The following is a 26,025-nucleotide window of genomic DNA, read 5'->3' on the forward strand; positions in this document are numbered from 1 at the left end:
TTGAAAGAACTTGGCTAGAACAGTTTTCCGAGTACATTTCACGTGCTCCAATTTTCCTCAACTCTGAGTCATGAAGAGACTCCATCTGATCTTCACAGATCCATGAGGGTCCATGTTATTTCTGTCACAAAGGCCAGTCCATAGATGACAAAACCTGGATGCTTCCAGGAATTCTTGGAGATTTCTCTTGTTAGGCCTTGAGTTAGAGCAGATGACCTGCTTGCTTTCCATTTCCTGAGAGGTGGCCTGCCATTGTGACAGATTCCAGATACTGGATGGAGAGGCAGCATGTGTGCCTTTTTTAGGACACCTTGTAACCTGTGTCCAGGAGCAGTTGTAGAAGGGCTCATGCCCCCTCCCCGCAGTCTGTCTCATCTCACTAGCATATCATCTATTATTGAAGAGAACAGTTTAGGTTGTCTCTGAGGAAGGTGGCCAGGTCTTTAGTTAAAACTTCCCCAAACAGAGTGAAGCCCTGGGAAGCCTTGTTCTGGTCTACTGAGTTTTTCATCCTATATTGGGTTCTTCCAACTCAAAGGTGAAAAGGTGCTAAGGGAGGAGTAGTGCTAGCTTCTCTGTTGCTGTTGTATAACTTCTATTCTTCTTTCCTGGGAACCACCACAGACAAGATCAAGTTTTCCTGGGTGCCTGGAGTCAGGCTGGTGGGTCCTCCAGTAAGAACTCTATCCGGGCCCCAAGTTTAATTAGTAAGTCTCTTCTCAGAAGGGGAATCAGGCACCCAGGTAGATATAGGAATCCACAGACCATTACATTTCCCTCCAGCAGGCAGGTTCCTGATTGACAGAATGGGTGAGCTTCTCGAGCCCCTGTGTCCCCTAAAATTGTAGTCCCATTCTGGGGCGGTATCCTTTGCTCAAGCTCCAGGATAGTACCCTACCTGGGGATTGACTTTACAGCCGCTTTTTTGCCTCTGTGAGGATTCTGCATCTTTTCTCAGTATTGAAGAACGTAAGGAGTAGCTGTTGACTATACTCCCAGGTAGGTTGATGGGTTTGAAAAAATAGACTCCATGAGGTTGATGATATGTTGGGGCTTCTCTGAATAGGATGGAGTTTGGTGATTCCAGTTCAGGTCTGTGAGGGTGAATAATACAGCATGGCTCAGCCAGGAAGCTCAGTTTCATCATTCCCCATCTCTGCAGGTCTCAAACCTCATGGAGGAGCATCTGGGGGAGTGGGCAGCTGTGTTGAATGTAACCGCCAGGCAATGGCTTATTCTGCAGTGTAGCTTTTCAGTAGTGGCTGTTGCAGTTTCAGAGCGGTCTGCCCAAGGTGGATGGTCTGACAGGGATGGTCTGTCTGCAAGAGTCAGCCAAGAACAGAAATGCAGGAAAATATGGTGGGGGCTGAAATTATTCATCACAAGTACTCTGGAAAATTGTGTTTTTTCAGTTGTTATGGATCTGAGACCTGGACAATGAAGGCTCTGCTCTGTCCCTTCCTGTTCACAGAATCAGATCCAGGATGGTAGGGTTTGATCAATCTCCAGCTACAGGTCAATATATGGAAACTGGTCAGGGTGGACTGGAATAGTCACTGGACTTCCTGTGACTATTCTTTAAATCACTTGGACTGTATGGACATCCAGGGTCCCTTCAAAAGTCCACCTAACCTAAAAGTAAGTCCAGTCTTATCTCATAAAGGGTCTATAGTTTGGCAGGCTTTAATTTAATACCATATTCACCACTGAGTCCCTTCTTGTAGTTGTTTTATCATGAAGTCCAGGACAGTTACCTTGCTGAACCCCATATTCTAAATTTCCCACCCTGTGTATGGTGCCGTCACAGACAAGCAATGGGACTCCCCCAAGGTCAGACAACACAGATGCTCATATGGCCGCGTCCGTCATGGGACCTTAGGTGAATCTTGGTTAAGGGGTGCACATATGAACCCAGGCCTGGTCAATCCCCTGTGATGGCGGATGACTCACTGTTATGCAGTATGGTACTGTCCCAGAAATGGAGGAGAGGGCCCATTCAGACCCCGTTGCCTGGGCTATAGAACCACAAATACATCTACCTTCACATAACCCATCAGAGGTTAAAACATTCCTTCCACTTTTACGGGAGATCCCTGACTGGGGTTTGCAGTTTGCAACCTTGGCAGGCAATCAATTCCCCTTTCCTGCATGGAGGCGCCTGACTGGGACAGCCTGGGGCCTTACCTGATCCAGAAGTTCCGCTGCCAAGCGCGCGGTCCAACCTCCACAGCTTCCGTGGGGAGACGTGGCTTCCAGCAGTGATTACCATGCTGATGGAGGATGGTGCCCCAAAGGGCAGGAGGCGCGGGTCTCCCTTCCTGTAAAGGGCTCTCCTCGGCTGCCTCCCTAACTCCCGCCCAGCGGCACCATGAGCAGCATGGTGGGTCTTGTGGTCAGGGAACCAAACCTTAAGGCAGTTCAGCCACCAGTGCAGCACCCCGAGGAGTGGCCGCGACCAACCAGCTTTTTAGCCGGTGGGCGAAGAGGAGCTTGGCGTCCCAAACTTTGAACTCCGAAGTTTCTCTTTGCTTGGTTATACAGGGATCCTGAGGGTGGGGGTGGCAGGCAAGCCTACGGAAGCCGAGCAGGGGGTGGGCGGGGCTACGCAGCCATTTTGCGCATTTCTGCCCTTGTATCCATAGGTTTCAGCTTCCTTGAGTTTTGCTTTCCTCCTCACAGGAACAGGCAGTTGGGAATCTCGGCCAGGTTCCCAGCAGGTATGTAATCATGAATGAATTTACATGTAACAAATATTAGCTTATAACATAAAATAAATGGTATCACACCAAACGAAACGGAAGCATAGATTAGTTATGAGAATTTGGAGTGACACATGCTTTTACTAAAATGTTACATCTTCAAAGAGCGTGCCCCAACTTTTTGCTCATGTGTTTTTGTGTGTTTTTTCATTGTGCTTTTAACCCATGATTGTGGCAAACTAATCTTTTCTGTTCCAGAAAATTCACTGACAGTTATTGTTTTAAATCCTCCAGCATTTGAACAACATGGTTCTGTTTGCACATCTTAGTGAGGAAGAGAGCACATACTGGGAAACTGGAGAGAAGCTCTGTAATAACCGAATGCCCACTTGACAGGGAATTCTTCCAGACTAGACTCCTTACATGAGTCAGAAAGATAAGATGCACATGCACTAATTCTAAAGTTATATATAAAGTTTTATGTTTCTTAGCTAATCCAAGACTAATTGACAATCTTTTTTCACTTCTACATTTTAATTATAATTGAACACATTAAAACCCTAATTTAGTTAATGTACTTGCATTCTTATTATGGCTGTTGATGGTGGTGCTGTTTTATTAACTTGTTTTCAGTGTCTGATTTTTAACATTATTTCAAATGTGGATGTAACAATACCTCACTTCTATGTATATTTTAGTTCTCTAGAAAACTTAGTTTTTCAGAAAACTAATAACGCCCAGAACCCCCCACCCTGGAACTCTCACCACCATTAGCAACTATATAAAACAATCAAAATAAATAAACTGACACGAAGGCTTTGAAAGACAAGCATTCTACTTATAGAAGTCACTACATCCTCATTCAAAGAATATTCACTCATCTTTTAAATATACCTTAGAATAGTTAATTTGTTTCTTGGCTCAAAGTGAATGAGAATAAAAGATAAAGACATCAGATTGAACAAAAGTAGAAATGATAGCATATTTGAAATAGCGAATGAAACAAATGATTATAAAAAGCAGTTTCAGAATTATGGACTCATTATGCTTTGGAGACATAGCTCCTTATTATAGCTCCATATATATATATATATATATATATATATATATATATATAGTGGGCATGGGAATGGAACTCAGGACCTCATACTTGCCAGGCAGGCACAGTGCCACTAGGCTAAATCCCCAACTCCAAGTAGAATATTTCTAGTGACCTTGTATCTTTAGTGCATTATAATGGTCCAGATCAGAAATCTTTGGGCTTCCATCTCTACTTCTTTATGCTCTGAAGATATAAAGTCCTTTAACACTATAATATTCTTTAGTCTAATAATAATTTTCTAATGCATTTTCAGTGACATCCATTTAAAACTGTGTAGTATTCTAAAAAACATTTCTATCCAAAATGAGTTGAATCAAAAAATAAAGCAAATAACAGTGATCTGGTTTTAATGTTAATAAGTGAAGTTTAGCATACGCTTTTTGTCTGGTTTCCGTTGCTACAACAGAATGCATGAGGGTAAGTAATATATAACGACAAAAGTCCAAGACCAAGCAGTGGTATCTGAAAAGGGATACTTGTTGCATAAGAATACATGGGAAAAGCAGAAGAGCCGTGAATATGTGTGGAAGAGAAGCATTGTCCCTGACCAAGCTAGATATAACCACTGGTTCTGTGTTGTATGAGGTGGCCCAAAGAATATTTAAACAACTAAATGTGAATACCACTCTTTACTGTTTCATTGCTTCAATACTTATTACTAAAGGCATGCTAAATATCCTTTTTTTGAAATCCTGTAGTCTCCAGTGTAAGTTTTATTGGTCTTGCTCTGTACTGTTTTGATCAATTCTATTATACCTGATGATATAGGCAACTCAATTTAAAAATAGCAAGAGGCATAATGGTAACCACTTTTGATCACCTGGTATTCTATTTTTGCATCATGTACTATGCCCATCCTTTTGTTCTAACTGACTCTGTTTGGCTTAGTTTGGTTTTGCTCACATTTGGTTTTATTCTCTTCAAAAAAAGTAATAAGAACCGTGGGAGTAATAAAACTCAAAAAGTCTAATTGTTATTGTAAAAAAGAGAGGAAAAGAAGATAGACTAAGGGATATAACCATAGGTATGTTCGAGTGTGTAGGATGGAAAACCGTATTACTGAGCTATTGTTGGATCATTGAACAGAACTGTCTACAATGTCACTGTATGAATGTCCACTTTATATTTGTAATTCGGACAACTGTTTCTGGGAAGATAATATGTAACCTATTAATTGGTAATTTCTTACTGTATATTTTTTTTCTTGAAATTCTCTATTAATTGTACCCTTTTACTGCTTTGTTTTTTCATGTCCTTTCTTTTTTTTCTCTTTAAATAAAAAAATAAAAATAAATACAAATGTTTTTCCTGCCTCGCAAAATAAATAAATAAATAAATAAATAAATAAAGGCATACTAAAACTAGAAAAATCATTTTCTTTCTATCTCTTTCCATTTATTTAAAAGTGCTGTTTGTGCATTTGTAGCTAAGCAATATGCACAAATATCCTTTAAAGATATCTTGAACAAAAGTTATTACCTCCTTTCTCAAAACAACTATTAAAAAAGAAAATAAGACAGGAAGCAGTATGAACTGCAAAGGCAAATTTTAAGTGCTAAAAAATTTTATGTACTCCATGATAGGAAAGTTACTTAATTCTCAGAACCTTGGTTTTGTTTTTTTATAAACTGGAAATAATAATAACAATTCTTAGCTTATAGAATTAGTTATGAAAATAGGTGTAAATACAGAACAAATATGTAAAACAGCATTTGCATGTGTAATATATGAAAGAATGGGAGCTGGGGATTTAGCTCAGCGGCATAAGCACCTGCCTTGCAAGCAGGTGGTCATGAGTTTGATCCCCAGTACCAATAGAAAAAAAAAAAAAAAAAAATATATATATATATATATATATATATATATATATATGAAAGAATGTTATGACGATGTCTCAGAACTGTCATTTGTTGCCTAGTGACAGTTAGAATCAATTTAAGAACTCTATGGGAATCTATGTCTACTACCCTAGTGCCTAGTGTAGTGTCTGACACTTTATAAATGTATCATAAATTTTAGTTTAAAAAGTTACTTTCTTCTCCATCCGCACTCCATCTCTCCTGGCCGTAAAATACCAGCTTTATCTATATCTGAAAAGGGTATTTCAGCTCATAATATACTAAACAGTTTACTATCACAAAATATTTCAAGAAAGGTATGATTAAAATATTTTCTCTACCGTTTAAAGATAATAAAAAGAGATCCCATAGCACCATTAGCAAGAAAGGAATTCCTAGAATTTGAGTCTGCATCTGTGCTGTCCCTGAAGCTGTGTTTTGTTGTTTATTTGGGCTACCCTACATATCCCAGGAAGCACTTTTATCAAATAAGGCATTTGTACATGTTAGTGAGTTTGTGTCACTTTACCAGTTCTTTTCAGTGAATTGTGTACCTTTTCTCCTGTTCAGTCTATCCTAAATTCTGAGAAGCCTTATAATGTGGAAATGAGGGTGGATGAGGACGGAGTGCTTTTGCCAGGGCCCCATTCATATGGGGCTATTATCCAGTGTGTACATTATTCATGCACTTTCATCTTTCTAGTAATTGTCCAACCACTTGCTCTTTTTTTCACTGTTATTAGCAAAAAGAGATTTATTTCATTATGAAATTCGTTAGCAGGTCATCTGAAAGTCACTTGGAGAAAGAGAGAAATGCCAATTATCTATGAAGTTAGTATTATCATTTTTTACAACCTATGTTTTAATATACTCATTTTCAAAATAAGGATGCCAAAATGACTTCATCATAAGGTTTTTTTTTTTTTTTTTTTTTTTTTTTTTTTTTTTTTTTTGTCTTTTTCCTTTTTATCGGTACCGGGGATCAAACTCACGACTGCCTGCTTCCAAGGCAGGTGCCTATGCCACTGAGCTAAATCCCCAACCCCTGACTTTGTCATAGTTTTGAGACTAAAACTTTGGTTACAGAGATTCAAACACACACATACATATGTTTGTATATGTATATATAACCATATATATATATGACATTTGAAGAGCAATAATCTATCGTTGTACCAATTAGGAATAGTGATTAAGCTTTTGGATTTGAATTTTTTAAAATGTTCATAGAATAATAAGAGAATTGGAATATTCTTTTGTTTAAAAATGTTTATGTACATATAAAACATGGTCATCAAGTTTATGAGAGCCTACCTTCTCATGATTATATTGTTCCAAACTTATCAAATATGTTGATCATAAATTATCTATCTCTCTATATATATCCAGCTACATCTTCTACATAGGTTTATTTCTCATTTGATACAATAAACTATATATATATATATATATATATATATATATATATATATAGCTTTCTTTGTCCTCATGAACTTTTCCCGTTACTAATCTGAAATAAAGATTACATTTATATTGACTCATTATGAGTAGACATAACAGAATATAGACTGAGTGACTTTTACAATTGAATTATTTCTCAATTTTGAGCCTGAGAACTCTAAGATCAATGCACAAGTAAATGTAGTATGTGATGTAAACACAATATTTGATTTGGGGACAGACAACTTGTTTTATATTTTCTTGCTTGAGGGAAGAAATTAATCAAGATTTTAGGTTGTTTTGTATAAGGGCACTAATCCAATTACAAATCATTCACTTTAATTACCAAAGTACTTAATAAAAGGATCCACCTCCAAAAACCATCACACTGTAGAATAAGCTTCAATAGGCACATTTTGGGGGAAAACATCACCATATATGTTAAGTAGCAAAATTCTTTGTCATTGGCACTGTTGTTCTTTTAGCATAAATTGTAAACTCTTGTAAAATTATATCTGTCCTATTTCCCTTTAAAATCAATCATGTGTCAATTAATTACCAAGTATGTAAGTCTAGAACATTTAAGTAATTATCAGAGATTTTTAAAAAAATGCTGTATAGAATATTGTTTTGAATGGCCTTTGTATCATCTCATATTTACCTAATTCATGTAATTTGGCTTCACAGGAGAGAATGAACACTGACACATTTTCCTGAAAAGTTTCCTTAAAAGTTTTTCTCATGAAGTTTCTTTCTTCTTTTATCCTTCCTATTTTATCAATGAAATTTTTAGATTTCTTTCAAGCAGCTTGAAAATACAAAGTCAATAATTTGTGGTAGTGAATTATTTATTGATTTTTGCATGGTACAATAGATCCAGGTATCTCTTAGTGTGTGTGTGTGTGTGTGTGTGTGTGTGTGTGTGTACTCCAGCTTATTCAAATAAACTTAAAAGTACAAATCTTTCAGTACAAATCTCCATGTGCATGAACAAATAAATTTACTGAATTGCAAAGAAACAAATGTTATCTCTGAGTTTAACCAAAAAAGCAAAATAATACAGATTTCTTTATGTGGGTTTATTCACTCTATATAATTTCACTAATCACTATGAATATTACATTCTTTTTATGTGCTTTTTGTCCAACTTATATCTTCTAGGGAGAAATGTCTACTTGAAAAATTTGCTAATCTTTCAGTGAGGTTTTATGTTTTGTTTTGTTCGTAGGACTGCTGCTTACATGTATAGGAATATGTATATAAGATTTTCAAGTACTTTCTTTTTATACTTTTCCTAATCTTCCCTCCATCGTTGGTCACCTTTCCTTAGGCAAAAGTTTTATCTTTCTTTTTTCTATTTTCCTCTATAATTTCTATTTTAGATTTCTCATATAAGAGAAGTCATGTAATATATAAGCTTATATGTCTGATTTATATTAGTTAGCATGGTCTGAAGGTACATCTATTTTCCTACTTATTCTTCTTTATGGCAGTAATATTTCACCATGTATAAACATATTTTCTTTATTGTTTAACCTAGTGATAAACATATAGGCCACTTGCAAGATTTAGCTATTCTAATTGTGTTGTTATGAACACACATATACATGTATCACAGTAATATGATGTTTTTAACTGTTTGGGAAGATGCCTAGCGGAATTCCTGAATCAAAATGAATTTCTATTTTTAGTGTTTAAGGAATCTCCATACTGATTTTTACTGTGGTTAGTATTTTGGCATTCATTTTTTTCCTATTTGCATCATTGATTTTTTTCATATGTTGAACCATTTGTGCACTCCAGCATTAAATTTTACTTGCTTAAGACACACTTGTTTTAAAACCCCACTCAATTCCTAATATGTTGTTGTGAATTGCTGTATTGATATTTATAGGGGATTTGGTTTCTTTCTTTTCCTGTAGTGCTGTTGCCTGGCTTGGTATCAGGATAATGCTGGACTAGCATAATGAGTTAGGATGTGATGCCTTCTCTTTATCATTTTTGAAGTGGTGATGCTAATATCTCTTTAAATATTTGGTGAAATTCACTAGGCCCAGGCATTTTCTTTGTTAGATTTTTTTTTTTTTTTTTTTTTTTTTTTTACTGATTGTATCTCCTTACTAGGTACTGACCAACTCGAATAGTCTGTTTCTTTTTGATTTGGTCTTATTTGATGTCGGTTTCTAGGAAATTATCCTACTTGTGGCTGAACAATTGTTTATTACCTTATCATTCTTTTTCCCCTATAATTGGTAGTGTTGCCCTCATTTTCACTTATGATTTTAGTGATTTTCATTTTTTAAAAATCTATTGACAATTTATGGACTTACACATAGGCTATCCTGGAAAATGCCCCATGTGCACTTAAAAGCAATTTGTATGTTATCTGTATTGAGTGGAGTGTCCTGTATCTTGTCCTGTATCTATTACGTCCAATGAATACATTGTGCTTTTTAAATTCTCTAATTTCTTACTTGTCTGTCAGGTGGTTTTTTCACTATAAGAGTGGGGTATGGAAATCTCTAAATATCATTGTAAGTGTATATTGATTTCTTCCATAAATTCTGACAGTTTCTGTTCCATATATTTTTTTTCTTCTTACAGAAGTGAGCCTTTAAAAACATTGATTGCATTTCCTACTCTTATAAACATTTCAGTCTAAAACTTACTTTGCTTGATATTTGCATAGCCAGTTTTGTTTACTATTTGTAAAGAACATTTTCAGCCTAATTGTCTTTGGATCTAAAATAAGTTCTCCTATGTCTCTGTTACATATTATGAAAATATCTTTTTTGATTGAAAAGTTTACTCCATTTACGTGAAATTCCTAATAAAGAAGGACTTTATCATTTGCTGTTTTGTTTTATATGTACTTAATTGATCTCTTTTCTTTCACTTTCTGAGTTAAAATCTTTTGTTTTGAAATTTTTGTCGTGAAAGCTTAAAATTTATTTCTCATTTGTATTTATTCTATTTTCTTCAGTTATAAAGTCAATTATTTTTAAGATACTTAAGTTATAACATCGCAATTTAAATTTATTCTAGCTTAAATTCAAAGAGAGTATTGAGATCTTGTCTGAAAACTGTTCTCTTTACCTGAGTAGAAATAAAATCTTCACTCTTCTACTTTTCTTTTAATGACAACATAAAACATTGTGAAAAGGCAAAAGCTTCAGAGATTTCTCTTTATACAATACTTTTTAAGCTCTCAAATATTGAGAGTTGTTCAGTGTTGTTCAAAGTGCCTTTGAAGAAAGAAAAGAAAACAGATATTCTCTCTCCACTTCTTTACATTTTATAACATTTTTGGAGTGTTTCCTCAAAGTTAATGTAGTTAGTTTTTCAATGCATTTCCTAAATGTTGAGAAAAAATAACTTTATATGCAGCTCCAATTATAGTGCTATGATATGCAATAAAATTTTTCGAAGTTTCCTGATGTGATTCTTGAGCTACTATGGAAAATTAAGGAGGAAAATAAGCCATTTAAATAGTTTATGTCTTACATATTTTTGACGTATGGTATGAGATTAGATAAAAGTCTTAAAACTGCAGCAAGGACTCCAGGACATTTTCAAACATTTTAATGATTAAAAATGAGTTAATTTGAGAAAATGCATTGGATTAAATATAATGTTGCAATAATTCTTTTCCATGTGTCTGGCAGACATATTCAAAATACTTATTATTTGCCATGGGGGCCAAGAATTTACATTACTTAGTATGGCTTTATTTATAAGAACTTTAAAGAACCATTCTCTTTATATAGCATTGCTAGAAAATTCTTCTCCAATTGCTATTTCAGAATAATGTCATGCTAACCCACTTTTTAGTCTTACAAAGGAAATCACTGATTTTTTTTAACCCTGGTCTAGAATGAGCAAACATTTGTTTTCTATTTATCAAAATCTATAAATGCAAAAAGGTGATAAGAAATAATATATATATAATTTCTTATCAAGCAATATATATATAGCACAATATATATATTTGTGTGTGTATATATATATATGTATGTATATATATATATATATATATATATATATATATATCGCCAAGATCAAGTAAAGAGTAGAAATACATTCCAAATTTCTCTCACTTCATATTTCATAAAGGCAGCTGATTTGATAATATACATGGAATGGCACTTTGGTAAGGTTATGAACATACTTTCCTTGACTGTTTAGGAAACTATCAAAATTAAGGATTTATAATCACCAAGATGTTACTGTGGAACTGGCTCCATTTGATTCATAAAGGAAATAGTAATTTTACTTTCATCGTATATTTAACCTCCATTATTTTCTTCCTTTTTATTATTACTAAAACCAAACAATGGTTAAATTGGAGGCACACACGTGTACAGTGATACCAGTTATGTCTATCAGTTACTTTGTTATATATGCTAAAATACACATAATGTATATTAGCACATATCTATTTCAGTATATAGTACAAGAATATATATATATTGAAGTACTTTCTAAATATCCTTATGGTTTAAATAGTTTTGGTTTTGGACTCCTCTTGACAGAGATAACTTTACTATTATTTGGATTCTGGATATTTTATGAATAAATGTACTCACTTCAAGAGTAGCAAGAGAAATGATAGCTTTATAGGAGAAAAAAATACTTTCACCTCATAAGGTACCCATATAAATGAAGAAGTATGGTTATTTCATTTTCATCTCTCATCTTTATTAACACAGATTAATCTACCTGGAAATATAAAACAAAACAGATATGTAAACATAAGATCAAACATCATACTTTCCAAATCTTATTTTCAACCAAATGACAAATATTTTTATAAAATATAATGCATCATGTCTGATGAGTTCAATACAGAAAATTATTACTTTTTCAGATAAAGTTTTATTTTGCCCTAAATGAAATTTCAGATATTTATCCTTTCAAGAAGTATCAACTTTTCAAGACAATATCTTTCTTTATGTACTTCAAATTTTTTTTTTCATTTTCCTGGCCTATGACACAAAATATTATACATTTCTCTATTGAAATATTAGAATAGAAGCAATGGAGAACACAGTATATAGGATTCTTTTTTCTAAAACTAGGATGTAAAGTCATAATTGTATGATATTCAAATAGGTTTTCATTTTTAAAATGCCTAAGAATATGCAAAAATCATGAGAATTAAAATAGTCACTTGTGCTCAAACCCTTACTGTACAACTGGCAAATAAATAATAAACCAAGAAGGGAATGCCATTCATATATATCTGACAGTAAAAAAAAAAAAAAAAAAAAAAAAAAAAACTCCCAAGAGATTTTGCCTGTCTCCTTGAATTGTAATTTGCTCATTTTTACTATTAGTTTATTATTATATTGTAAAATAATTTTATGATGGCATTTGTAGTCCCACTGTGATATTTATTCTTGATAAACTTATTATCTTTGGAGAATTGCTCTTTAATTTACAGAATTTAATATGGATATAAAATACACAATATGTCTCTCTATGTGATACATCTTGATTCTTCTTTTTTTCCCATTCGTCTACCCTCCTTTCAACTCCTACTCCTTATTTAAAAAGCTTTGTTTCCATTTTTCCTTCTTTTCTCATGTTTGAAATTTTCTCTTTCTTTTTCCTTTTCCCTTCACTGGATTCCCTTCCCATTTCAACATTTTTCCCTATCAAGTTATATTCAATATGTACTTAAAAGATCCTTGTGGAACCATTTGTAGGCCCTGGGCTCCTGTGTCAAGTGGTCCTTTCTGAGCATTTGTGAAAGAAGAGAGACCACATGCACTTCTGCCCATTCCAGCTCAGTATAGCCATTCCATGGCTATAGTGGGAAAAGGCTGGTGGAACCATATCTGCTCTTGCTGCAGCTCTCTTTCTCTCTCTCTCTCTCTCTCTCTCTCTCTCTCTCTCTCTCTCTCTCTCATTGCTTTTCCCTTTCTCAGCTGAAAAACAATTTAAGGCTGAGTTTGTGTAGTTTTAATATGATCATTGAAAAATTGTCAAATGTACTTATAAAGAATTAATATAGTAAAGCATTTTCAGCAGTTTAATTTTGCGTTAAATTTTAGAGTCCATCAATACCTTGGCATAAGTAAAGCTAGTTTTTGATGCAATCCTACTTGCTTATTTGTGATTTTATTGCCTTGCTTCTAAAGTCAACTCATAAAAGGTATTACCTAGACTAATGATATGAGCTTTTCCTCTTTGTTTTCCACCTTTAAATCATTACTTATTTTGAGTTTTTTTAATATAATGAGTGATAAGGATCTAATTATATTACCATCCAGTACCCCCAACATTATTTATTAAGTAAAGTACTCTGCTTCCTGTGTATATTCCTGGCATGTTTGTTGAATTGACATTAATGTGTGATTTAATTTTTAGGACATTTCTCCAATAATCTATGAGTCAGTAGTTACACAAGTAACATGCTGCTTTTATTATTGTAGCTTTGTCATATATTTTTAATGAGATAATATGATACTTCCAACTTGTGGTATATATATATATATATATATATATATATAATTTTTTTTTGCTGAAAATGATTTGTCTTTGGGGTTTTTCTAGTTTCATATGAATTTTTGGAGTTCCAGTACTACTGAAAAACATCATATTAATTTCAATAAAGATTACAATTAATCCATAGATTTCTTTGGATAATATTGACATATTTAAAATACTCATTCTTATAAGCCATAAATATAGGAAATAATTCTATTTATCTATACTTTCATTTATTTTTATCAGTAAATTCTAGGTGTTTGCTAAACGGATCTTTTATCGTCTTTCTTAAGCTTATTAGTATTTGATTTGGGATATCTACTATTGGGATTATTTTCTTGATTTCTTTTCTGACGCAGTTTATTGTTATTGTTTGGGAGTGTAGCTGAATTTACACAGATTTTCTTTTACTCTGAAACTTTGCTTAATTATTTTACTAGTAAAATAATTGTTTTACTTTTGCAGATAAATTGAATATTATAAGGCTTATCCACTCTGATCAAATGGTGTTTACTGCTGAAATGCTAAGATAGTTCCACAAAGGCAAATAAGTAAATATTAACCAAATAAAAAACAAAAACCACATGATTGCCTAGGTACATGGAGATTCACTTAGCAAAATTCATCATCCTTTCATAATAAAAATATTCTCAATGGGTTAGACATACAAATAATATATCTGAACATAATAAAGTCCATGGATATCAGCTAGGCAAATACTTGACTATCTCATTTCATATACAATAGTGTCTTTCACATCCACTTTAGATAATAACTAACAATTATTACTTAAATCAACTAAGGGCTTATCAGTCTTACTCTTTCAAATAACTGTTTGATTCCTTGATCTTCTGTATTGCTTTTTCTAATTTCACTTTCATTAATTTTCATTCTGATCATTATAATTTGTTTCCCTCTATTAATTTCAAATTTAAAGTGTTCTTATTTTTCTGAGACTTTGAGATGCATGATTATTTATTTAGGATCATTAAATCCATTTAAGATGCGCACTCATAGCTTTAAACCCTCTTAGAACTGCTTTGACTATCTCCATAGGTTGTGACATGTTGTGCTTTTTTTTGTCATTTGATTATACTAACTTTTTAAATTATTTATTGATTAATAAATTATGATCTGATTCTTAGCTTAATTTCATTATGACTTGATGGTATATAAGGGATTATTTGAATTATATTGTATTTGCTTAAACACACTTTAAGGCCTAAGGTAAGGCCTACTTTGGAAAAATGTGTGTACTGATGAAAAAATGTGAATTCTGTTGTTACATGAAGCATGTTGTGTATACTTAAGTTTATTTGTTCGATGTGATAATTTTTTACTAAAAAAGATATTTTAGTATATTATGTTTTTAGTCATCTTTATCAGTTGTACTAAAAACCTATATTGTAACTTGATCACCATGCAGTATACTTACTACAGATTCATGGCACACAAGTTGAGAAGAACGAAAGCATAATATTTTAAAATAACTTACTATGTAATCTATTGGAATTTAAATATAGTAGGCCTACATATCACTGCATTTAAGGATTTATCCTGAAGATTTTGAGAGAGGGGTTGGTTTAATAGAACAGGAGCATACTAATTAGGTGCCATTATTATAGGCTTACTTGGTTTCTACCTTATAATTCATATTTACTTAGAAAAATATGATGAACGTTATATGAAGATACATGGCCTTCTTAAAATTTAAGGAGATAAGTGTGTCTTGAAATTTTGTTAGGTTAAAATTAAGCAAGTATACATTTGGTGATGTGCCAAGCACTTTTCATATAACCTCTCATTTATTTTTTTCCATCAATCTGATGATAAATATACTAGTATTATTCCCATTTTATAGAAAAGAAGTGAAAGATTCAGTAATCTGCCAAAGCTTATAACTAGTAAGAGTAGTAGAAGTTGGATCAAGGTATCAATGTCTTGTAACTTGTAAGAAACTTTAAGGCATGATACCTGGATTTCATCTGCATCTTTACTCAGTGTTCGTTGGTCACTGCATGAACACAAGAAGCATTGTAAGCTACAGCTCTTCATGAATCCAATAGGGACAGTTTAATAGATTTTATTTATTGAATTGAAATGTAACTCCCTGTAGGTTCAATCCACTGCACCTCTATTTTTCACTTTGTTCACACATATGCAGTATTTTTGTTTTTTGTATATCTTTCTTTTATTTGTTCATTCAAGAAATCATTAGAATGCCTACTATTATTTTCAGAACCAGTGACATGATAATGAAAATAATATATGAAATTCTTGCCATTTTAATGTTTAAATAATGGAAGAAATGGAGCAATACAATAAAACTGAAAAATAGCATTGATGAAAATTTTAAGCCAAGCCCTCGCTAAGGGCAAAGCCCTTAAGGACATAAGGCTTATGTTACATTGTCTAAGGGAAATATTTTGTAGAAAAAAAGAAAGTCTTTTGAGGGGAAAAAAAGAAAACCATACAAAGAAGAACAAGCAAATGAATGTAGCTGTAGTTCAAATACAAACATAATTGAGATAGAAAAGAAGAGACTAGAAATTATTAGTGTAGATCCTTGAGTCTGTGAAAGCAGTTCTCAGCCTCAGCTGTATTGCTCTGTTGAGCCAGATTCCTCTCTGGCGCAGAGGGTCATCTCAAAATCTGCTGGACATTTAGTATTGTCTCTTGCCTATACCTATAAGATGCCAGACACCCAGTGCCACGTTTTGGGAACCAAAATATGCTTTCCTACATTGCTAACATTAGCAGGTTAAAACCCATGTCTTATCTGCTGAGGAGATCTCTGTTTTAGAGGCCTTTGCCTTCTATGAATAAGATGAAAAGCCATTAGACAGCTTTAAGCTGAAAAATAAAATATCCTGAGCTTAAAAGCATTATTCATTTTTAGGCATTCCTTCCTTAAAGTAAATTATTACACCATTTCCTTTCATTGTCTTTGGATGGCATATCTTTCATCTCCCTCACTATGCCTTTCTAAATGTCCTGTATTTTTACACTCTTATCAAAGTGTGGATTCAGAACTAAATGTAATTCATCAAACAAGTTTTAATCCAACATAGAGTATACTATGTCATCTCTTATTCCTAAAATGACATGTGGGAGACAAAATATATTTGTCTTGTATTAAAATTGTCAACTGACCCAATCCATTTTTTAAAACGATGCATATATATTTAGTGGGTAATATCATGCATTTCCTCCAAAGTGATGGAGTACACATATACAGAGGAGATACAAGGAGGACAGAAAATATTATTCCCGTACCTACACAATTCCTATCTATGTGAATGATTTTATAGAAATATATATATATTTTTTTTCCAAGAATAGAAAATCAAAGTAATAGCCTTAGACAAGCTATAGTAAAATAATGCCTTTTTAATAGAATTATTACATAGCAGCCTGGTATATCCATTAATCAACAAGTACAAATAAAGGATCTACTATATACCAAGTAGACATAGCAATAAAAAATATTTGTTCTTTTCTTTAAATGTAGACTAGGAAACCTATTATGGAAAAATTACTGTTTTACTCTCAGAAATATTTTTTCTGCAATTTGAATTTTAAATACAGTAAACAGTATGTTACTACTATAGTCGCCAATAACCATAGCCACTAAGATCTTGTTTTCCTTAATCTCTTCATCTATCCAATGATTGTGTATATGTAACTGTGTGTGAATGGTACTTATGTAAGTGCTGGACGCTCCAGCAATGCTGCCACATTTTACATAAAAGATAAATAAAAATTCCATTTTTGATCTTAAGACATAAAATATCACTTGTGATATATATGTATTCTAGATTTATCTGTTAAGTTTTTAATATGGAAAATTATGTGCTACAAGCATGAAACTCATAAATTTAATTACTCCAGTTAGTTTCCTAAGAGGTTAAACTTTGAAGTACAATTAGAAACTTATATTCTGGTACAAAAAAATTTCACCGCCCATAAGGATCTTGTTTCCCCATCTCGGTGGGACACATAAAAGTATATTTGAGTTTCTTTTTCTTTCTTTCTTCTTCTTTTTTTTTTTTTGCTTATCAAATGACTTTATAATATATCATTAAAATATTAAAAACTTCAGAGCAAATGTTATCAAATTTTTCCCCAATTAGAATCATCTTTTAAAAAATATTGAATAAAATCTGAAAAATAGAAATTCAAATATTTATATGGAACATGGCATAATTATTTATCACCCATTAATTTCTAATATAGTAAAAATGCATATCAATCTATTTTTATTCAGAGACAAGATATTAAATGTCAGTTGAGTAATTATTCAGTCCCATAAAATGAATCTAGGTTGAGAGAATGATAATATAAAGTTATTTCTAGGGCCAGGGATTTAGCGCAGTCACTCAAGCGCTTGTCTTGTAAGTTGTGATGTCATAAATTCAATCCCTGGTACTAAAATAAACAAACAAAGAAACAAACATTTCTAGTATCATAAAATCCTGTTCCAAGATGAATATCATGGTGTAAATAATGTCTTCATAGAGAAAATAGTACTATTTAAGCTATAGACAATGATATTTATATTCTAACTCATCAAAAATATGTTGAACAATAATAAAATCACTGAGAAAGAAATTAGGAAACCGAACTTTCCAAGAGACAAATTCAATAACAGAAGGATAAACTATCTCAACTAGGAGCCCAACAAGTTATTCTTTTTTCTTTGTTTGCAAGTGAAAAAATTGTTAAGAAAAGTAAAGGTTATTAATATTGTGATGAGAAATTTTTCACTGTAGTAAAAAACATGGACTCTTATAAGTAGCTGATGAGTAAACAGGAAATTAGTAAATAGATCAGTGGCTAAATTAAGTACTGATGCAGTAGTGACACAGAGGTATGAAGCATGGCAAAGCTGGGGATTAGGTGTGAACTCTTAATTACAAGATGCAGGACACTGCACAGAGCAGTTCTCAAAGCCACTCTTGTGGACTTCTGACAACTCCAGCATGTTTCCAATAAGACGATCTAGACCTGATGTCAGCCTGAGACGTAGAATCTCAACACTACCTCTCGGGACCCATGTGGAGAAGTTCCCACAAGTGCCACTGAGATTCGGGCAGCATAAAAGGAGAAGCAAACCACCAACAGGCTGAGGTGCTTCACATTATCCTGCCTTGGTTTCTCCAGTGTCCCTCTATTGCTTTTTCTCCCTTTCTCTCTTTTTTCTTGCTTAGCCCAAGCTCACTATGATAGAACCAATTTCTCTCCTCACTTCTACATTCTCAAACTTGAACATTGCTTTTGGCTCATTTAGTTCAATTCTTTGCGTAAGAGGAGAATAATCTGGACTCTAACTCCAGCAGAAGAGTTGGACAACCCAGAACCAGATAATATTTAATAGGTGAGCCGCTTTTAGAAGCTAGCTGCAATAGCACCTTAGTTCATGAAGGGTTGTGTTCTCAAAGAATTCAGTTTGTAAAAAGAAGTGTTCAGCAGAAATTTGTTTAGTTCATGAACTCCACATCTGGAAATGAACAGTACTGTGAGGCTCTTCCCCAGAATCATGGGAAAACTTAATCGATGAGAACGAATAGAACACTGCAGAATTAAAGGTGGCTTCTAAGATTATTTACTAGCTGGCTCTCTCTCAGATTTGTCTTCACCTTGCAGCAAAACAGATTTCTTTTAAGACAATGACAGAAAATATAAACAAAAAGTGGTTTCTTGGGACCTATGTTACCAATGCCATCTATGACTGCAAAAAAAGAAAACATATAATAAACAAAAGCCAGATGTAAAAACAGGAATCAGAATAAGAGATCATTAAGACTGAAAAGTAGTAGTCAAAATTTTTTTAACAATCTTTTTGGGACAAAAATTTCTAAGATGGGTATAGATGGGAAAAAAAAACTAGTCTAAAAGAAAATAAAATGTGGAAAAGTGAATTGAGGACAATTAGGCATATGAAATTATTACCAGAATGCAAGCCAGATTAGAAAGAGCATAAAAGAGGAAAAAAACATTACCACACAATGGTAGCAATATTGAAAAATAATAACAACAGCAAGAAAAAATTGTGAGTGTTCAGACAAATAAAATGAAAGAATAGACAGCAGCTTTTCAAGAGAATGCTATAGCAAATACAAATGTTACACATTATCAAAACATTAGATGTCCATTAAGCAAGTGTCATGATGCTAATATCAATGTTGAATTCAAAACAAAAGTATTTAATATGAAAAGAAAGGGAGGCATGAAGATCTACTATATAGATCTAACATATAGAAAATTATAGAAATAAAATTCAACAGGTTAAATTAGTAGAAAAATTAAAAGAAATTTATATAAATAAAACGGTAGTAATGCTAATATTTTGCCAGAGGCTGGGAATTTAGCTCAGTGGCATAAGCACCTGCCTGGCAAAAGCAAGGCCATGAGTTTGATCTCCAGTACGCCCCCCAAATTGTTTTTCTGGTTCAAATATATTTAAAATTCTTAAAAATAGAGAAAAGAAACAAGAAATTTTAAGATGAATATCACAGATAGAAACAATAACAGTAGATTAATTTTATTTTGAGGGATTCATGGGTCATTTACAAAAGTGAACTACACATTAGGCCTTGGAGTAAATCTGAGTAGACGTTTTAAGGACAATATTTCATGGAAATTTCATGGAAATTACTCACTTTTCAAGTTTCCATTGAGTCAAAAATTAACTTGAATTTAGAAATAAGAAAGTGTCTGTGTGGAGCATGAAAACTATAGTATTTTAAACAACTCAAGTTAAAAACGAAATTTAAAATACTATTTTAGATTGTCCATGAAAAGAAAATTAAAAAGATACTATTAGTTGTAGCTGAATCAGATAGAAATTAACATACAGCCAAAGAGGCACTGGGCTCAAAAGGAGGTCAGCATGAAACTAAAGGCCTGATAATCATGGCTGTAGATGTATCTGAAGAAGGCAAGACCCTTCAATAAAGCCACCATGGCCAGACTTGCATATCTCCCTAGGATCAGCAGAACTTGGGACTACACTGTAATTAGTGTCACCCAGTCCAGTAAGCTCATATTTGCATCTGACACCTGAGTGGGTAAGCAGCACATCTGAAACCATCCTTTCTCAAAAATAATCCTGTTTTAGAAGTCATACATAAGCCAAAGATAAAGATGTCAGCCACATATCCTTGCTGCTGCCCATTTCCCTACTGGAGCAATACTAGCTTAAGCAGCTACACTTGTAATCTTTTTGTTTGATTATCATTTCATCCACATTATACCCACACTGTGATTTTACATTATAAACTACCCCTGAAAAAGGACCTCGAGGCAATCCACTTGGATCCCTTTTGTCTCTCAGGAGCTTTTCCTGTTCCCCAATAAACCTTTCCTACACTTAACCTCTTTTGTCCTTTGGGAATCATTCTTCAGTTATAGAGGTCATGTACTCAGCATATCAGACATCTATCGGGTGATCATTTATAGTCTTTCTATATCAATACTATGTAAAGCAGCACAAACTCTGTCAGCATGACTGAGATATTACTATTAAAAACAGTAAAAAATTAAAGGACACAGTGTTAATAGTATTGTACAATTCTGTCTTGGAAGTACCTGCAAAGATAATTAGGTAACAATAATATACAAAGCATAAATAGTTGTAATGAAAACAGACAGGATTATTAATAAATGTCAATCCCAGAAGAATGATCTTAAAAATGTTAGGACCACACAATGCCTAGAAGGGAAAATAGGGAAAATAGATTTGCTGATGACTCATAAAAGAATTAGAATGAATTAAAGTTACAGTATTTTCCTTTATCAGTGATACTGTCCATAGAATAAAAGGGCAAGCTATAAACTAGAAAGAAGTATTCGCAAAGACATAATTGATTGAAGACTGCTTCCAAGGTATATACCATCAAATGCTCTATCCCAGAGCTTCTAACCCTATCCAAAGTACGTGAAGAATGATTAAAGCTCATCAATAAGAAAACAACAAAATCTGGAAAAATTAGCTGGGTAGGGTGGTGCACACCTGTAATCCCAGCACCTGGGAGGCTGCGGCAGAAGGATCCTTGTGAGTTCAAGACCAGCCTGGGCTACAAAGCAAGTTCAAGGCCAGCCTGAACTGGATAGTAAGACCCTGTCTCAAAAAAAAAAAAAAAAAAAAAAAAAAAAGACAAAAGATAAAAACATTAAAAATCATCCAAGGATATAAACAGACTCTTCATCAACTAAGACACAGAAATGGCAAATTAGCATATGAAAAGATGCTTCTGTCCTTATGTTAGTGTATTCCTTATAATGTCTTCAGGTAGAGAAAGTATTCATGTTCATAGAGTGGCTTTTTATTCTTGAGGTCTTTGTCAAGTTCCCAGAATGACTGCTATCCTCTCTTATGGCTATAATTCTTATTGATAGAATCATATAGGAAGACAAGCAAGGTTTATCCAGTTTAATCTTTGAGAATGAAGACTTTCTGGAGAAAGGGTAGTCAAGCATAATATTTGAAAGACTAACTCATTCAGTAACGATTTTGTGAGAATTAAGAAGGGAATAACGTGGAAAGGCCCAACAGTTTGGAGGGCATGCTTCCTTTGATGACTGAAAATAGCTTAGCCTGCCTTCAGTGTAAACAGAAGAGAGCATATCTAGAGATTCATGACAGACAGCACAGCAAAGCCCAGATCACAAATAAACTGACGCACTGGATTGTAACATTTGGATATTATAAAATTAATAGCAGCCCTCAGGATTAACTGCTTTAGTTTCAGATAACATGGTGCAAGAATTTAAAAATACACTAACAAAGAATGGGCTAAAAAGTTTGATTCAGAATCTAAAGAGATTATCAGAATTATGTAGGTGTAAAGATAAAATATGCCAAAAAGCTTATTGATCCCAATAAGCGATCAACTCAGCCTATTGAGGTTCAAAGATAACAAAGAAGGTCTTCACATAGAACCCTTTTTATATGTCCACTTACAAAGTTCTAAGAGGTCAGACAACTCTCTCCTTCTTACAGGAAAGTCAAAAACTGACCAATAACAATAGGATCTCACATTAAAACCTTTTGATTTATCAAAATGTCTTAGAAAAAGATTGTGTCCATCTTAAAGGAGCTCAAAACAAGTAAATCTTGTTTATCTATGAGGCATAAAATGAGAAAATAACATATGATCTAAACTAAATATACTTATTAAGTATTTAGCCCTAGACCCAGAATGAAAAATATATTCTCAAAGTAGTAACAAAAGATATTTCTGCATTGGGACTTGACTTTATTGCTATTTTTTCTTGCATGAGAAATTTTGTAGATTGTTTTGCTTTTGCAGTGCACATCGATATGTTTCATTAAAACAGTATTAGTGAAAGCAAATGCAGCATTCTATAGAATTATTCTATTTCAGGAATATTAATGGCATAAAAAGACTGAGATCCAGGAAATGAGCAGTAAATTCATTTTATTTTCTGTTCCAGTTCTAGTTGGGTCACAGTTGCCTAGAATGCTGTGTTAAGAAGGATCTCGAAGTTAACCAACCTTCAGTGGGAAAGAGTATACGATGCATTAGTGATTCCTGCCATGAGGCCATTCTGCAGAAATTATGATTATCTCTCAGGCATTTGCTATTTATTAGCTAAACCATCTCCCTCATAAAGTCTCACTTTCTGAAATACAAAGTTCTAATTACAGGTCAACTGTGTATTGTCCAGTTCAGTGTACGAAAAATGGTTATTCGAAAAAAAAAACTTGTTCATACACTAAAAACTTCTTTCGAATTCGCAAATAATTTAAGTATCACTTAAAAATAAAGGTAAAGAATGGACAAAAATATTTCTCCTAAATTATCCTAGCTCTTGTATCATTTTTTCCTGTACAGAATTCCAGTCTGAGCTACTTAAGTCCACCTGATACTGAGATCTCACTTTTATTTTTAAAACTATAAACTAGCATGCCTAGACAGAAGATATCATTTTCTCTAAACTGAGTAAGAAGCAAGGCTCTGTCGTTATCCTAATGAGGACTCATGCAAGCACCAAGCCTTCGGAAGTGCATTCAGGTGAGGATGTGTGATTTTAACATCTAAATGTGCTAACAGAGTCATTTAAAGACCAAGTGTCCTAAAAGGAGCTCTTGGGATTCAACATATGATTAAACAGAAAAAACTAGCAGAAGGCTTTTTCTTAAAGGAGAGAAAAAGTACAAATTTATTTCCTTTAGAATGAGATTTGCTACTGACTCATTTAACAATGAATTCAGGAAATTTTAATGGAGGTAGTGATGTTTAGTAATAGTTCTGCCTGTTTCAGTATTTGAAGATCAAGTGGTCCAGATTGCCTTTCCTCTAAGGAATCCAAGCCAGTTTCATACACAGGTGTGTAAATATCAACCTTGGCTGGCATTACAGTACTTAAGTGATGGATTAGATGCCTTCTATTGTTCCATAACTCTCAACTGAGATGTCATTTTGATCAGGGACATTTTTCTTTATTTCACAAATTGGTTCTTGCATCCTTCCTATATGTTTTCTCAGTGTCTTTAATTCTTGGGTCACAGTACATACAAGTGTTTTACTTTGCCAATTTATGTAACAGTTCTCTGAACAATTTGCAAAAGCAAAGACCTTGCCTTTCCTCACCACTGACAAATTTTCAGGACTGCTATGTTACCTATACTATAAGTGATTACCAACTAATTATAGATCAAAAACAAGTAAGTACACAAAATGCATAGCTCTTTTTTGGAATAGTGTTAGTAATGGTTTAGGTCAGTGGTGAACCTAAGGCATGCACATTGTTTGTCTTTTAAGAAATAAGTATGTTAGTGTGTGAGTTGTTTTTTCCAAAGTAAAACATGAGTACTCGTATTTAATTACAGTGTTGGCACTTTGCAAAAAAATAAAGTGGGTTTTTACAGATTGGGCTCTTGTCTCTAAAAGGTTCACATCATTGGTCTAGCCTACCACAAAATTTACACAGAACTGGTAGAGAAGAGGGCTTATGGAGGTCTGGCTTAGGTGTGCATTATTCCTAAGCAACAATAAGACACATTTTGAAGGAGATACCTTCTTTTTATCTTGAATTGTTCTTAAGATGTAAAGTAAGAAACATATACTAGTAAAAATTTTAAATTTAATTAAGAAGCACAATCTATGTGAAAAAACCAGACAATGGAACATAGTGAAAATAAAACAGAAAGACATGATATTGATTTTGGATGCTAAAATTCACATCAAGACAAGCAAAACAATAAAAATTGTAGGTATGCAAGGCAGGCTCTTATGCCGCTGAGCTAAATCCCAGCCCATTGTCAGTGTACAAATCTCATTAACTTGAACATTTTTCTTAACTTGAACAGTTTGAAGTTAATAAAACAAGTAAAATTGGCTTTGCTTCATTTCAGAGTAATTACCGTACTTGAAACTTAGAAAGTCAATAAATGTATTTTATATTATACTATGCAATAATGATGCATTATGGTCCATTTTCCAAAAAATCGTAAATTACTGCAAGAGTATGACTAAAATCACCAAATAACTTTTATAAATGCTAAATTACTTGCAATCTGAACATGCTAAAAATGCCATGCCACTTTCACGTGGAACAGATGAGCGATGGACCAAACTTAGAAAATTCAGTTCACTTTAAGCGATATTACTAAATTATATAACAGATAGTGTGGTCACTGAAGTTACAAATGGCTTCCTTATTAAAAAGAAAACACTGATTTTTTCAGACACTTCTAGTTGAAATGTTTCTACACGCTCTGAGTCTTCTGTTTGAGATATTAAGTTAATCTAAACCCAAACTGATCCCTCAACTACAACCAGCTGCAGAAACTTCTTTGACCATGTAAGCAATTTTGATGCTTTAAAGTATTTCTATTGGGAATTTTTTTCCCCCATTTGCTTAGCACATCTTGAGAAAACATTAAATGCTTGTGGTAAGACCTGAATAAAAGGAGATAAGAGATACTATTTCTTAAGGATTATGGTTTAACATGAAAGGATCATTAGTGTCAAAAGAGTAAAAGAATATATATATATATACTCAGTGACTGTAGGAGAAGCTTGTTTTGAGCTATGGCTTAATGAGTGATGCTGTTCAATGAACATGGATTAGGCAAGAGAAGAACAATGGCTGGTAACTCACTCAGTGAATGACAATAGCTAACTCAAGATAAATAGGTGCCTGGTCAGATTAGACAATGAGTATCATGCTTGAGTATGGATTTTATCTTACTGGCAAAGAGAATCCATTGAAGGACTTTAAACTGGGAAGTGAATTTCAAGATTTATATACAAGAAGGATGCATCTGGTGATGATGGAGGGCTGATTGAGGAGCAGCAAAACCAGCCAAAGGCAGAAAAACCACTGAATAATGATAAATGTTGGATTGTGAGCAGCGGGTGATTCCCCACAAGAGTACCCCTTTATGCATGATTCGTCAAATAATACATGCTCACCTTGTGAG

The sequence above is a fragment of the Cavia porcellus genome, unplaced genomic scaffold (assembly GCF_034190915.1).
Source record: "Cavia porcellus strain 051 isolate PalLab524CR breed Dunkin Hartley unplaced genomic scaffold, mCavPor4.1 scaffold_19, whole genome shotgun sequence".
In the NCBI taxonomy this organism is placed as follows: Eukaryota; Metazoa; Chordata; class Mammalia; order Rodentia; family Caviidae; genus Cavia; species Cavia porcellus.